Source organism: Chenopodium quinoa, unplaced genomic scaffold (assembly GCF_001683475.1).
Source record: "Chenopodium quinoa cultivar QQ74 unplaced genomic scaffold, ASM168347v1, whole genome shotgun sequence".
NCBI lineage: Eukaryota > Viridiplantae > Streptophyta > Magnoliopsida > Caryophyllales > Amaranthaceae > Chenopodium > Chenopodium quinoa.
Window position 1 is genome coordinate 5376306 of NW_018744304.1, and position 15018 is coordinate 5391323.

Sequence of the window (15018 nt, forward strand, 5' to 3'; positions counted from 1 at the left end):
CTAAACCTGTTTATCTATGTTGGTTGAATATTAATGCACAAATAAAACTATTATTGGCAATCACTTGAACTATAATCAAATTAACCCTAAAAAAGATTATTAATTATCTTATTAAGCGTGATTACAAGTACAAATTCCCTTTAAACATGCATAAAAGGCGTGATCAAGCAATAACAATAAAAATCAAGCAACATAATAATAAAAATAAACAATAATAATAATAATTATAATAACCATGTTAAAGCATAATAATAGCAAGATCCTAAGCATGATACTAACAAGATTAATAACAACCCTAACATGTCACTAAACAATAAAAATCATATATTTAGCCCTAACATGAAACTAACAATCATAAATATTAGAAAGAACATAGGAAGCATCACAGAATTCATAATAAGCATATTTGATATTATAACTTTTACCCTAAACATGATACTAGGAACTTATTGTTGTCACCCTAAACATCATATTAAGAAAAGCATCCTAACATGATACTAGGAATCAAAATAACAACCTAAGCATGATTTCTACATCATAACATCAATCAAAACCATCAAAATACTTACTTGGATGCCCTGTACTTCTTTCTAATAACAAAATACACGCATTAGTAACTTCAAGGAAAATAATAAACAAAACAATTAAATTAAATAATTAAAAGAGAGATTTGGGACCAAACCCTCAGAAATTAAACCTTTCACGTCTAGGGCGAAGGCAACTTTGAATATGGCTAGGTGTTTCTAGATCTAATGAATGCGGAGTTTTGTATTTGAGAGAAGCTAGTTTAAAAAAAGAGAGAGAGAAAAAGAAATGGTAGATTGTAGGTGAAAACCGATGATTGTTGATGATTGTGGATGAATGAAAACGGAATTTTAACGACATTATTTATAAAGAAAATCAGCCAAAAAAATAAAATATCAAAACAGAGTTCTGGCACAGATAAAATCTGATTAACGCCAACGCTGGCTGTTAGCGCCAGACGCCAATGCTAGCGTTAGGCGCCAAGCGTAGCGCCAGGCGCTATAGCTGGCGTTTGACGCTGATCTGGAAATTCACGTGTTTTCTTAAAATCAGATAAAATTGCCGTACAGGAGGATAAAATCGTATTTTTCCTCAAAAATGCTCTTTGATTCTAATTAAAACTATGAAAAGTAAAAAAAAAAATTCAATTTATCAATGCTAATTGAATTAGGAATGAAAAGAACCTTATAGAAGAATCTAAAAGACTAAAACCATTCCTAATTGCATTAGGAATGATAAATCAATATTAGGCCCTCCTCTAGATCATTGGGCCGCATAAAAGGCTCAAATCGGGCCCAGTTTAGTAAATTGGCCATAACTTCCTCAATATTCATCGGAATCGGGCTTATAATATATCGTTGGAAAGCTCTAGTCAAGCCCAATCCAACTACACTACTATTGGACCCATATCATGGACCATCCAAACTGGATTGACTGTTTTCTTAAAATAATTTTTTGATGGGCGTTAGAACAATCGCACATTCCACACTCAATCAAACACATTTATTAACAAACACCTTACTGTAGACACCCATTTGTGTCTCCCCAAAACCAAACCCAGTGATGAGTACCTTTCATGTCGAATCATAATCGAATGAAACGAAAGTGTGGAAAGTCTAGTGTTGCGAAAAGTTTTATTTTCTTTTCTCTTCTCTCTGTTTTTGAAAACTTATTTTAAGAAAACAGCCAATCCAGTTTGGTTGGTCCATGATATGGGTCCAATAGTAGTATAGTTGGATGGGGCTTGCAAAGAACTTTCCAACGATATATTATAAGCCCAATTCCGATGAATACTGAGGAAGTTATGGCCAATTTACTAAACTGGGCCCGGTTTGAGCTTTATATACGGCCCAATGATCTAGGGGAGGGCCTAATATGATTTATCATTCCTAATGCAATTAGGAATGGTTTTGGTCTTATAGAATCTTCTAGAAGGTTCTTTTCATTCCTAATTCAATTAGCATTGATAAATTGACTTTTGTTGACTTTTCAGAGTTTTAATTAAAATTAAATAGCATTTTCGAGGAAAAGATACGATTTTATCCTCCAGTACGGCAAACTTATCTGATTTTCGAAAACGCGTTAAAAACAGGCTTGGCGCCTGACTCCAGGCATTGGCGCCTGGAATCAGGTCTGGCGCCTGGTGCTAGCCACTAGCGCCTGGCGCCAATGAGCTGGTGCTGGAACAAGCTCTGTTTTGCTGGCGCCAATCTCGTTTTGCGTGCACCAAGTGCTCTGTTTTGATATTTTATCTTTTTGGCTGATTTCTCTATAAATAACCTATTAAAAACTCCGTTTTCATAGACGAATATTCACGAATTCTCACCTACAATCAGTTTTCATTCGCAATCATTCTCTAATTCTCTCTTAATCATTCACCAATTCTCACCAAGGATCCAACACCAGAAAATAGATCTTCGAGATGGAATCCAAACTCCTATTGCAAGTACCATTGAGGAAACGATCATACCACTGATGAATGCTAAAGGTTTCAAAATCTCATTCAAGACCTCATAGAAGCAAACAAGGTCCCAATGCCTCTAGCTAGCGAGAAGACTGGGTGATGATGAAGCGAATGACACAAGACAAGAGGCGAGCTGCAACGACAAGATTTCATGGCCTCTTTTTTTATTTCTTAAGTCTAGCATAGGCACCTTTTTCTTTTCCTTTAGATTAATTTTATAGTTTTTTCCTTTTCCCCTTTTTAATAAAATGAGCATTTATTTCCTTATATATGATCATTTCATTATATTGCATAAAAAAAAAATCCAATGTCGAATTAAGCACAAGGTATACCAATGATTTGAGGCACCCCTTGTAGCCACATCATATCTCCTTTCACCTTCCAAATTTACAATCTTTTCTTCATAAACTACTTTGAACCTCGTCTAACGATAGACCCTTATTTTTTTCAACCTACATCTACCTAACCTTGGGATGGGATGGTGTGTAACTTATGCAATTCTAAAAAAAGAGCTTGCGTGAATTCAGAAGATTAAAATAGCAAAAATAAGCAAAAGCAAAAAATAAATAAAAGTGTACAAAAGGGAAAGTGTTCCAATGTCTTTGATATGAAAATATCTTCGTTAAGAACACGTCTCAGATTGCGTCTCTTATCGAGTGCTCAGTACCGTGCCTGAGAAACATGAATGCCAAGTGAGTGATAGACCGCATGATCGAGATTTCCCACGCTTATAAAAATAAAATAGATGCTAAAGCAAAAGATAAAAGTGAGCTAAAAAAGAGTAGAAACTCAAGCATAAAAATATAAAGATTCAAAAGCAAGGTTGCACACCTTTGGGGCTTATCTAGGGTCTTGAGCCTTTATCCCCTTCTTCTTCAAACCTTTAGCCTAACCACGTTACAACCCTTAAAAAAGACCTTTTTGAGGTATACACACTTGTGCGAGGTTCGGCTAGAGCTACATTCGGCCTGATTCCTAACGGATACGTAGGCAACCTCACATCGAGGTGCGGCCGTAATAAACATGCATTCATATTCACATTCACACACTCACACCATGATCATATCAAGGGATTCCCTATGCTCATCCCTATTCATTTAGATCTAGACTTGGGGGCTTGATCCCTATATCATTAGCTTACCTAGCCTAAGAGTCACCATCATTTGACTCTTCTAAAAATAATATTTTCCCACACACTTAGCTCTTGCGGCCTAACTTTAGTGTCACTTTCACACGTTGCACAAGTACATGACCAAATATACTTCCCTTAGGAACCCTTTGTCATGGAATCTTAACACAACGCTGAAGCATGCCTTGACATATCAACATCGCTCATCACTCATCATTGCATCACGAAGTATGAAGTGCTTAGCCTCCGTGCCTAAGTTACCCAAATACTTTCATCATGGAGTCAACCATTGAGATAGCCTAGGATGGATTAATCCTTGCACCTTGAGAGATAGTATCAAACAACATTTGTCTAAGCTCATTCAACATGAATTCGAAAACTTCGATTCTTTTTTCGCGTCTTTCTTTTTCGGGAGAAAGTCGGTACCCTCCACAAAAATGACGGAAATTTTTTGCTTTTTTTTTGCATTTTTGAGTCACATAATCAACACTATGCACACATGGGTCATGAGTCACACGTGTCATTTCACTTTGAGTCGAGTCAACCTCGAGTCAGTCAATCACAGAGAGTCAAGTTTATACCTTGAGTCGTGTCAAGTCGACGAGTCAAGCAATGCTAAACCTTAGGTCAACCCTAAGATAATTAAAAAGATTGGCAAAGTTCTATAGTCAAAAATAAATACAGGTGCAGCAGAATAGGGAAGACCCTACTCCAATTCTCGACTCCAGAGATATTTCAGCAACGACAGAGCTCGAAGCCTCTCAGAAAGGTGATTTCGACCTCATACAGCGATTTCGGGTTCCTTGGTACGCCAGTTAGCCCCTATAAGCAATTTGACATGATTAAGTAGTCAGTTTGATTACAATCGCAATAAGTGATTGACCTGATGAAAGATCGTCTCACTTAGCTTAAGCGCCTAAGTATTGGCTCATTACAAGCACCAAAGCATCGGTTCAAAAGCAAGCACTCAAACGACAATATTTCCAAATATGGATTGTCGCGCATTCTTATTAAATGAAAATTTTTCCAAAAATTGGATTGTCATCCCCAACTGACAATATTTCCAAAAATGGATTATCGTGCATCTTCTTCAACGATAATTTTTCCAAGATTGGATTGTCATCTCTGGCAAAGTTTCCAAGCGTGGATTGTCGTGCTCCTTCTTTGTTTGGCAAGTTTTTCCAAGTTCGGATTGTCATACATTCATAGATATTTGGCAAGTTTTCCGAGATTGGATTGTCATACACCCAGTTCCCTATGGCAAAATTTCCCAAAGGATTGTTGTAGGTCTCTATTCATCATAAATTTTGGCAAAGGTTCCTCAATGTGGATTGTCATTCATTTCAGTAAGTGGAAAATTTTCCCGAAGTAGATTGTCGGTCGACTCTTTTTTGCAAATGTTCCAAGACGCGGATTGTCAAGTGTGGAAATATTTTCCTAACAGGATTTTCGCATAGCGTTGGCAAATTTCCAAGGTGGATTGCTTTCAAGAGTTATATTCCAAGATGTGGATTGTCGATCGTAGCAAAGTTCTTATAAAAGATTGTTACGAAGCATTGGAAACTTTTCCAAAGATTGGATTTTGGCAAATTTTCCGAGATACGGATTGTCGCTTCATCGTGGCAATATTTCCAAGGATGGATTGTTACGAAGCATTGACAACTTTCCCTAAATCGGATTGCCATACGTCATACAAGAGTTGTGTTGGCAACTATTCCCAAAGAAAAGAGGATTGTCATCACAGCAAAAGCACCGACATACTAGTTCACAAGCAGCAAAACGCCGACGTACTGGCATAGCAAATATTAAAAAGCAGTGATCTTTTCGAAGACTATCACAGCAGGAAAAAGAAGCTCTTTGTTCAGAACGTCAAAGCAGCAAGGTGGCATTCCCTAGCTTGCGGAGAGTTGTCACGAACAACTGGAGATTGTTTCAAGAGAAATAATCTTCGATAGTGTTCCCTAGGATGTGGAATATTAGCAATGCGGATGGAGATTATTTCAAGAGAAATAATCTTCGATAGTGTTCCCTAGGATGTGGAATATTATCAATGCGGATGAGGATTGTTTCAAGAGAAATAATCTTCGATGGTATTCCCTAGGATGTGGAATATTATCATTGCGGAGAGGATAGTTGCAGGCGAAGCAATCTTCTAATTTGGAATCAGTTACAGGCGTAGCGGTTTTCAAGCGGGATGACATTCTCTAGCTTGTAGAAGGTCATCAAAACAATCGGTTACTTTCAGAGATGTGTGCTCGACGGTGCAAGATACGCGTTTCTTAACTCTTTTATCTGTTTAACTAATCTAGTTTTGCAAGTATCGGCGTGACAAGATTGATTTAGGATCGCAGAACGTTCTGAATTATTCTCCGTCCCTATCGCTACTTTGACTTTTGTTTTCGAAACTTGCGTTTCTCCAAACTCAGTCAAAGTGGGGGCTTCTGTAGACACCCATTTGTGTCTCCCCAAAACCAAACCCAGTGATGAGTACCTTTCATGTCGAATCATAATCGAATGAAACGAAAGTGTGGAAAGTCTAGTGTTGCGAAAAGTTTTATTTTCTTTTCTCTTCTCTCTGTTTTTGAAAACTTATTTTAAGAAAACAGCCAATCCAGTTTGGTTGGTCCATGATATGGGTCCAATAGTAGTATAGTTGGATGGGGCTTGCAAAGACCTTTCCAACGATATATTATAAGCCCAATTCCGATGAATACTGAGGAAGTTATGGCCAATTTACTAAACTGGGCCCGGTTTGAGCTTTATATACGGCCCAATGATCTAGGGGAGGGCCTAATATGATTTATCATTCCTAATGCAATTAGCATTGGTAAATTGACTTTTGTTGACTTTTCAGAGTTTTAATTAAAATCAAATAGCATTTTCGAGGAAAAGATACGATTTTATCCTCCAGTACGGCAAACTTATCTGATTTTCGAAAACGCGTTAAAAACAGGCTTGGCGCCTGACTCCAGGCATTGGCGCCTGGAATCAGGTCTGGCGCCTGGTGCTAGCCACTAGCGCCTGGCGCCAATGAGCTGGTGCTGGAACAAGCTCTGTTTTGCTGGCGCCAATCTCGTTTTGCGTGCGCCAAGTGCTCTGTTTTGATATTTTATCTTTTTGGCTGATTTCTCTATAAATAACGTATTAAAACTCCGTTTTCATAGACGAATATTCACGAATTCTCACCTACAATCAGTTTTCATTCGCAATCATTCTCTAATTCTCTCTTAATCATTCACCAATTCTCACCAATAATCATTCATCTCTCTTAAAACAAACATTCAATTCTTTCTTACTTTGTTTTCTCATACAAAATTTCGCATTCACAAGATCTAGAAACACCTAGCCATATTCGAAGTTGCCTTCGCCCTAAACGTGAAAGGTTTTAATTTCTGAGGATTTGGTCCCAAATCTCTCTTTCAATTATTTAATTTAATTGTTTGATTCATTATTTTCCTTGAAGTTACTAACGTGTGTATTTTGCTATTAGAAAGAGGTACGAGGCATCAAATTAAGTACTTTAATTGATTAATTGATGTTATGATGTAGACATCATGTTTATATTGTTGTTATGATACTCCTAGTATCATGTCTAGGGTAACTTTAATATTAAATATGATTCTTGCGATGCTTCCTACGTTCTTCCTAATATTTATGATTTTTAGTATCATGTTAGGGTTAAAGATTTGATTCTTATTGCTTAGTGACATGCTAGGGTTTGTTATTAATCTTGTTGGTATCATGCCTAGGATCTTTCTATTTTTATTATGCTTTAATATTAACATGAACATGATTATGATTATGATTGTTATTATTATGATTATTGTTATTATTATTTATTATTATTTTGATGATTATAATTTTATTGTCATGATATTGATTATTTATTATGTTGCTTGATTATTTTATTGCTTGATCACATCCTTTATTGCATGTGAAAGGGAAATTGTACTTGTAATCACGCTTAATAAGATATTTAATAATCTTGTTTAGGGTTAATTGTGATTATAATTCTAGTGATCGCCAATAATAGATTTGTTTGTGCATTATATTCAACCAACATAGATAAACAGGTTTAGGGTTAATCCTATTGATTGCATGTTAATCAGAAAGCGCACATGAATACGATCAGAATAAAGTAGAGGCCTATTATTAGGACAGGTTCAATCTCTTTTAGGTTGGATTTGTACCTTCATCCCTGAACCTTTATTTGGTTCTAGACCTTATGGAGTTGACGATCTCATGGGTCGTTAAGGGGTGTAACCTTCACCTCGTGAACGGTTTACAAGTTCCTAAAACTTGTTGGTGACTCTTTTGCTCTATCTTCTTCCCTTTTGGACGCCACTGTACTTTAGTGTATGATCACAGTGGGGTTCAAGCTAGTGGGATTAAGGCTTGAATTTATTCCCTACAGTTTTTGGCGACTCCACTGGGGAGGATTTCTATTTTAATTCTTGAATTTTTTTCGGCAATGATTTAGAATGAGTGGATGAGACTCGAAACGTTCTAAGTATTTCATGTGCGTAATTTTGATTAACATTATTGTCATATGCATAAAAAAGATCTCATTGGAAAGACCATCCGTAATGAGTTAAAAACACAGGATTTTACACGTAGGAAATTTGAGAAATATCTTTCACAACTAGGACTGAAATAACACCGCGCGAAATTGGAAAATTTTATTGAGCACAAAAAGCTGCTGAGGCATGTGGGAAGTAGCGTCATGGGCCAGAGCTTGGCGCCAGTGTTTTAGTTGTAGCGCCAGACGCCAGTATTGGCGCCAGGCGCTACAGTTAAAATCTGGCGCCAGTCTCTGATTGCTGGCGCCAATTTTCCCCAATACTGAGCCAGAAATATGCGTTCTAATTTTGACCAGTTTTTTGTATTGTTTGCTCGATCCTACTTCCTGATTGAATTTTTTCTCACTTTTCTGAAACCCATATGTGTTCTACATATGGACATAACCCTCTGGGAATTCATGCTCCATCTACCTGATTGAACGCTCCGTGCAACAAAGGGTACATCCGAGATGTTGAATTCACCAAACCATGGAAGCGAGTTTTTTCTAAACTCGCGGTGTCCCATCCACTCGCGCCAACCCTTCACGGTTAGGCTTCCGCGCGGTGCATCTGGACAATTAACCATGGACCCTCTTTGACTAAACCATATCCCGAACTTTAGAGAACTAGAGCCATGGTTAGGTTGCAAACGCATTGCATCATATTGTGCCTACTTGACTAAGTGTGCATTATTTGTTGTGCATATATATTCTATGTTTCTCTTAACCGTTTGTTTGACTTGTGTTGAGACTAAATAAATTAATGGCTTAAAGAACTTTGCCTAACTAATTAATTAATTAATTAATTTGAGTCATTAGAATTGACCTAGCACGACTTTAGGCATACCCCAATTGACTAATAATACCGAAAACAGTCTCAGACCGATGCTCCAATATTGGCGCCAAGGTCTGAGCTGTAGCGCCACACTATGAAGTGTAGCACCTGACGACAGCTCTGACGTCTGGCGCCAAGCTCCATGGTGTGATGCCAGTCCTGTCGTTTGGCCGACAGTTCAGATTATTGATCGAGTCATCACCTAGTGTCCAATTAACCAGTTTGCTAATTAATTCAGTTAATTTTCGCTGTCAATAACACCTTGTCGAGTCATTAATCGAGTCTTAGTCACATAGTCTAGCCACATGGTCATGACACGAGTCTAAACATGTCACCTACACTCACTAGTCTTAGCATACACTTTGAGTATATGTCACCTTGACCATGTCTTAGGTTCATGCATGAGTTGGTCTTTCCGTCATTTGAGTTGGGGGTACATTCTACTCCTAATTCTTCATATCCCTCCATCTAAATCTTCTTCACATTCTATTCCAATCTTTCTCCACTTTCTCCATCCATTGCATGTTGAATAAAGTTTGAGTCAAATAATTAACAATAAGTATCCCCAAATTCCTTTTCCACAGTACTTGGTCAAGGAGAGAAGGGCGATTAATCAAGGACAACCTCTTTATTCAGGTCTCGCTTTTTGATAAACCGATTCGTCAAAAGAGGAAGGCTAAGAAGATAATGGCAACTCAAGAAGAAGTCAATGATCTTAAGAACCAACTGGCTACCGTGACTGAAACACTGAAGCTTCTCGCACTAAAGGTTGATGATCCCGTGAAGCAACAACAAATGAACCTCATGCAAGAAAGTTTGAGGAAGCTATCTAATGACTATAAATTTCAGGGCATGAGTTCACAAGGGGTCTCGCTAGACAAGAAACTTCTTCCACATAAGTTCAACGCCACTGACATCCCTAAATTCAAGGCAACAGATAATCCTTATTTTCATCTAAGAGCTTTCGAAACTATAATGAACATTAAGGGCATCGATAAGAAGGTCTTCCCTTCTCTGTTCTCACTATCTCTTGAAACCGTTTGCCAACAATGGTACTTCTCCCTCGACAAAGAGAAAACCTCTACCTGGGAATCGATAGTAAACGCTTTCATTGATAGGTACAAGTGCAATATCCAAGTTGAAACCGACCATAGACAACTTGAGATGCTAAGACAAAAAGAGAATGAAGGTTTTACTTCTTTCTTTAATAAATGGAGGGAAAATTCCGCCAAGATGATTGAGGTCCCCACCGAAAAGGAGTCTGTGAGGATGTTTATCAAGAATCTCCAAGAAAAGTATTCAAAGCACTTAAAATATCAACACAACTTGAATACTTTCAAGGCCTTCTATGACATAGGTATTGAGATCGAAGACGACCTCGCAAAGCAAAAGGCTACTAACAACAGCAACCACGGTGGCTGGAAAGGAAAGAAGAGCGACAATCCTTCTTCTTCCAAAAATTCCCACTCCAGTAATAATGTTAGTACCTTCGACTATAATGGTATCTTAGCCATGGACAATCAAGAATCTAAAAGGAAACCCAGGCGAGAGTTCACACCCATTGGAATGACCTACGATGCTACCTTCGATCGTCTCTATGATCGAGGATTAATCAAACCTATTGGCCCTACCGAGGATCCAACACCAGAAAATAGATCTTCGAGATGGAATCCAAACTCCTATTGCAAGTACCATTGAGGAAACGATCATACCACTGATGAATGCTAAAGGTTTCAAAATCTCATTCAAGACCTCATAGAAGCAAACAAGGTCCCAATGCCTCTAGCTAGCGAGAAGACTGGGTGATGATGAAGCGAATGACACAAGACAAGAGGCGAGCTGCAACGACAAGATTTCATGGCCTCTTTTTTTATTTCTTAAGTCTAGCATAGGCACCTTTTTCTTTTCCTTTAGATTAATTTTATAGTTTTTTCCTTTTCCCCTTTTTAATAAAATGAGCATTTATTTCCTTATATATGATCATTTCATTATATTGCATAAAAAAAAAATCCAATGTCGAATTAAGCACAAGGTATACCAATGATTTGAGGCACCCCTTGTAGCCACATCATATCTCCTTTCACCTTCCAAATTTACAATCTTTTCTTCATAAACTACTTTGAACCTCGTCTAACGATAGACCCTTATTTTTTTCAACCTACATCTACCTAACCTTGGGATGGGATGGTGTGTAACTTATGCAATTCTAAAAAAAGAGCTTGCGTGAATTCAGAAGATTAAAATAGCAAAAATAAGCAAAAGCAAAAAATAAATAAAAGTGTACAAAAGGGAAAGTGTTCCAATGTCTTTGATATGAAAATATCTTCGTTAAGAACACGTCTCAGATTGCGTCTCTTATCGAGTGCTCAGTACCGTGCCTGAGAAACATGAATGCCAAGTGAGTGATAGACCGCATGATCGAGATTTCCCACGCTTATAAAAATAAAATAGATGCTAAAGCAAAAGATAAAAGTGAGCTAAAAAAGAGTAGAAACTCAAGCATAAAAATATAAAGATTCAAAAGCAAGGTTGCACACCTTTGGGGCTTATCTAGGGTCTTGAGCCTTTATCCCCTTCTTCTTCAAACCTTTAGCCTAACCACGTTACAACCCTTAAAAAAGACCTTTTTGAGGTATACACACTTGTGCGAGGTTCGGCTAGAGCTACATTCGGCCTGATTCCTAACGGATACGTAGGCAACCTCACATCGAGGTGCGGCCGTAATAAACATGCATTCATATTCACATTCACACACTCACACCATGATCATATCAAGGGATTCCCTATGCTCATCCCTATTCATTTAGATCTAGACTTGGGGGCTTGATCCCTATATCATTAGCTTACCTAGCCTAAGAGTCACCATCATTTGACTCTTCTAAAAATAATATTTTCCCACACACTTAGCTCTTGCGGCCTAACTTTAGTGTCACTTTCACACGTTGCACAAGTACATGACCAAATATACTTCCCTTAGGAACCCTTTGTCATGGAATCTTAACACAACGCTGAAGCATGCCTTGACATATCAACATCGCTCATCACTCATCATTGCATCACGAAGTATGAAGTGCTTAGCCTCCGTGCCTAAGTTACCCAAATACTTTCATCATGGAGTCAACCATTGAGATAGCCTAGGATGGATTAATCCTTGCACCTTGAGAGATAGTATCAAACAACATTTGTCTAAGCTCATTCAACATGAATTCGAAAACTTCGATTCTTTTTTCGCGTCTTTCTTTTTCGGGAGAAAGTCGGTACCCTCCACAAAAATGACGGAAATTTTTTGCTTTTTTTTTGCATTTTTGAGTCACATAATCAACACTATGCACACATGGGTCATGAGTCACACGTGTCATTTCACTTTGAGTCGAGTCAACCTCGAGTCAGTCAATCACAGAGAGTCAAGTTTATACCTTGAGTCGTGTCAAGTCGACGAGTCAAGCAATGCTAAACCTTAGGTCAACCCTAAGATAATTAAAAAGATTGGCAAAGTTCTATAGTCAAAAATAAATACAGGTGCAGCAGAATAGGGAAGACCCTACTCCAATTCTCGACTCCAGAGATATTTCAGCAACGACAGAGCTCGAAGCCTCTCAGAAAGGTGATTTCGACCTCATACAGCGATTTCGGGTTCCTTGGTACGCCAGTTAGCCCCTATAAGCAATTTGACATGATTAAGTAGTCAGTTTGATTACAATCGCAATAAGTGATTGACCTGATGAAAGATCGTCTCACTTAGCTTAAGCGCCTAAGTATTGGCTCATTACAAGCACCAAAGCATCGGTTCAAAAGCAAGCACTCAAACGACAATATTTCCAAATATGGATTGTCGCGCATTCTTATTAAATGAAAATTTTTCCAAAAATTGGATTGTCATCCCCAACTGACAATATTTCCAAAAATGGATTATCGTGCATCTTCTTCAACGATAATTTTTCCAAGATTGGATTGTCATCTCTGGCAAAGTTTCCAAGCGTGGATTGTCGTGCTCCTTCTTTGTTTGGCAAGTTTTTCCAAGTTCGGATTGTCATACATTCATAGATATTTGGCAAGTTTTCCGAGATTGGATTGTCATACACCCAGTTCCCTATGGCAAAATTTCCCAAAGGATTGTTGTAGGTCTCTATTCATCATAAATTTTGGCAAAGGTTCCTCAATGTGGATTGTCATTCATTTCAGTAAGTGGAAAATTTTCCCGAAGTAGATTGTCGGTCGACTCTTTTTTGCAAATGTTCCAAGACGCGGATTGTCAAGTGTGGAAATATTTTCCTAACAGGATTTTCGCATAGCGTTGGCAAATTTCCAAGGTGGATTGCTTTCAAGAGTTATATTCCAAGATGTGGATTGTCGATCGTAGCAAAGTTCTTATAAAAGATTGTTACGAAGCATTGGAAACTTTTCCAAAGATTGGATTTTGGCAAATTTTCCGAGATACGGATTGTCGCTTCATCGTGGCAATATTTCCAAGGATGGATTGTTACGAAGCATTGACAACTTTCCCTAAATCGGATTGCCATACGTCATACAAGAGTTGTGTTGGCAACTATTCCCAAAGAAAAGAGGATTGTCATCACAGCAAAAGCACCGACATACTAGTTCACAAGCAGCAAAACGCCGACGTACTGGCATAGCAAATATTAAAAAGCAGTGATCTTTTCGAAGACTATCACAGCAGGAAAAAGAAGCTCTTTGTTCAGAACGTCAAAGCAGCAAGGTGGCATTCCCTAGCTTGCGGAGAGTTGTCACGAACAACTGGAGATTGTTTCAAGAGAAATAATCTTCGATAGTGTTCCCTAGGATGTGGAATATTAGCAATGCGGATGGAGATTATTTCAAGAGAAATAATCTTCGATAGTGTTCCCTAGGATGTGGAATATTATCAATGCGGATGAGGATTGTTTCAAGAGAAATAATCTTCGATGGTATTCCCTAGGATGTGGAATATTATCATTGCGGAGAGGATAGTTGCAGGCGAAGCAATCTTCTAATTTGGAATCAGTTACAGGCGTAGCGGTTTTCAAGCGGGATGACATTCTCTAGCTTGTAGAAGGTCATCAAAACAATCGGTTACTTTCAGAGATGTGTGCTCGACGGTGCAAGATACGCGTTTCTTAACTCTTTTATCTGTTTAACTAATCTAGTTTTGCAAGTATCGGCGTGACAAGATTGATTTAGGATCGCAGAACGTTCTGAATTATTCTCCGTCCCTATCGCTACTTTGACTTTTGTTTTCGAAACTTGCGTTTCTCCAAACTCAGTCAAAGTGGGGGCTTCTGTAGACACCCATTTGTGTCTCCCCAAAACCAAACCCAGTGATGAGTACCTTTCATGTCGAATCATAATCGAATGAAACGAAAGTGTGGAAAGTCTAGTGTTGCGAAAAGTTTTATTTTCTTTTCTCTTCTCTCTGTTTTTGAAAACTTATTTTAAGAAAACAGCCAATCCAGTTTGGTTGGTCCATGATATGGGTCCAATAGTAGTATAGTTGGATGGGGCTTGCAAAGACCTTTCCAACGATATATTATAAGCCCAATTCCGATGAATACTGAGGAAGTTATGGCCAATTTACTAAACTGGGCCCGGTTTGAGCTTTATATACGGCCCAATGATCTAGGGGAGGGCCTAATATGATTTATCATTCCTAATGCAATTAGCATTGGTAAATTGACTTTTGTTGACTTTTCAGAGTTTTAATTAAAATCAAATAGCATTTTCGAGGAAAAGATACGATTTTATCCTCCAGTACGGCAAACTTATCTGATTTTCGAAAACGCGTTAAAAACAGGCTTGGCGCCTGACTCCAGGCATTGGCGCCTGGAATCAGGTCTGGCGCCTGGTGCTAGCCACTAGCGCCTGGCGCCAATGAGCTGGTGCTGGAACAAGCTCTGTTTTGCTGGCGCCAATCTCGTTTTGCGTGCGCCAAGTGCTCTGTTTTGATATTTTATCTTTTTGGCTGATTTCTCTATAAATAACGTATTAAAACTCCGTTTTCATAGACGAATATT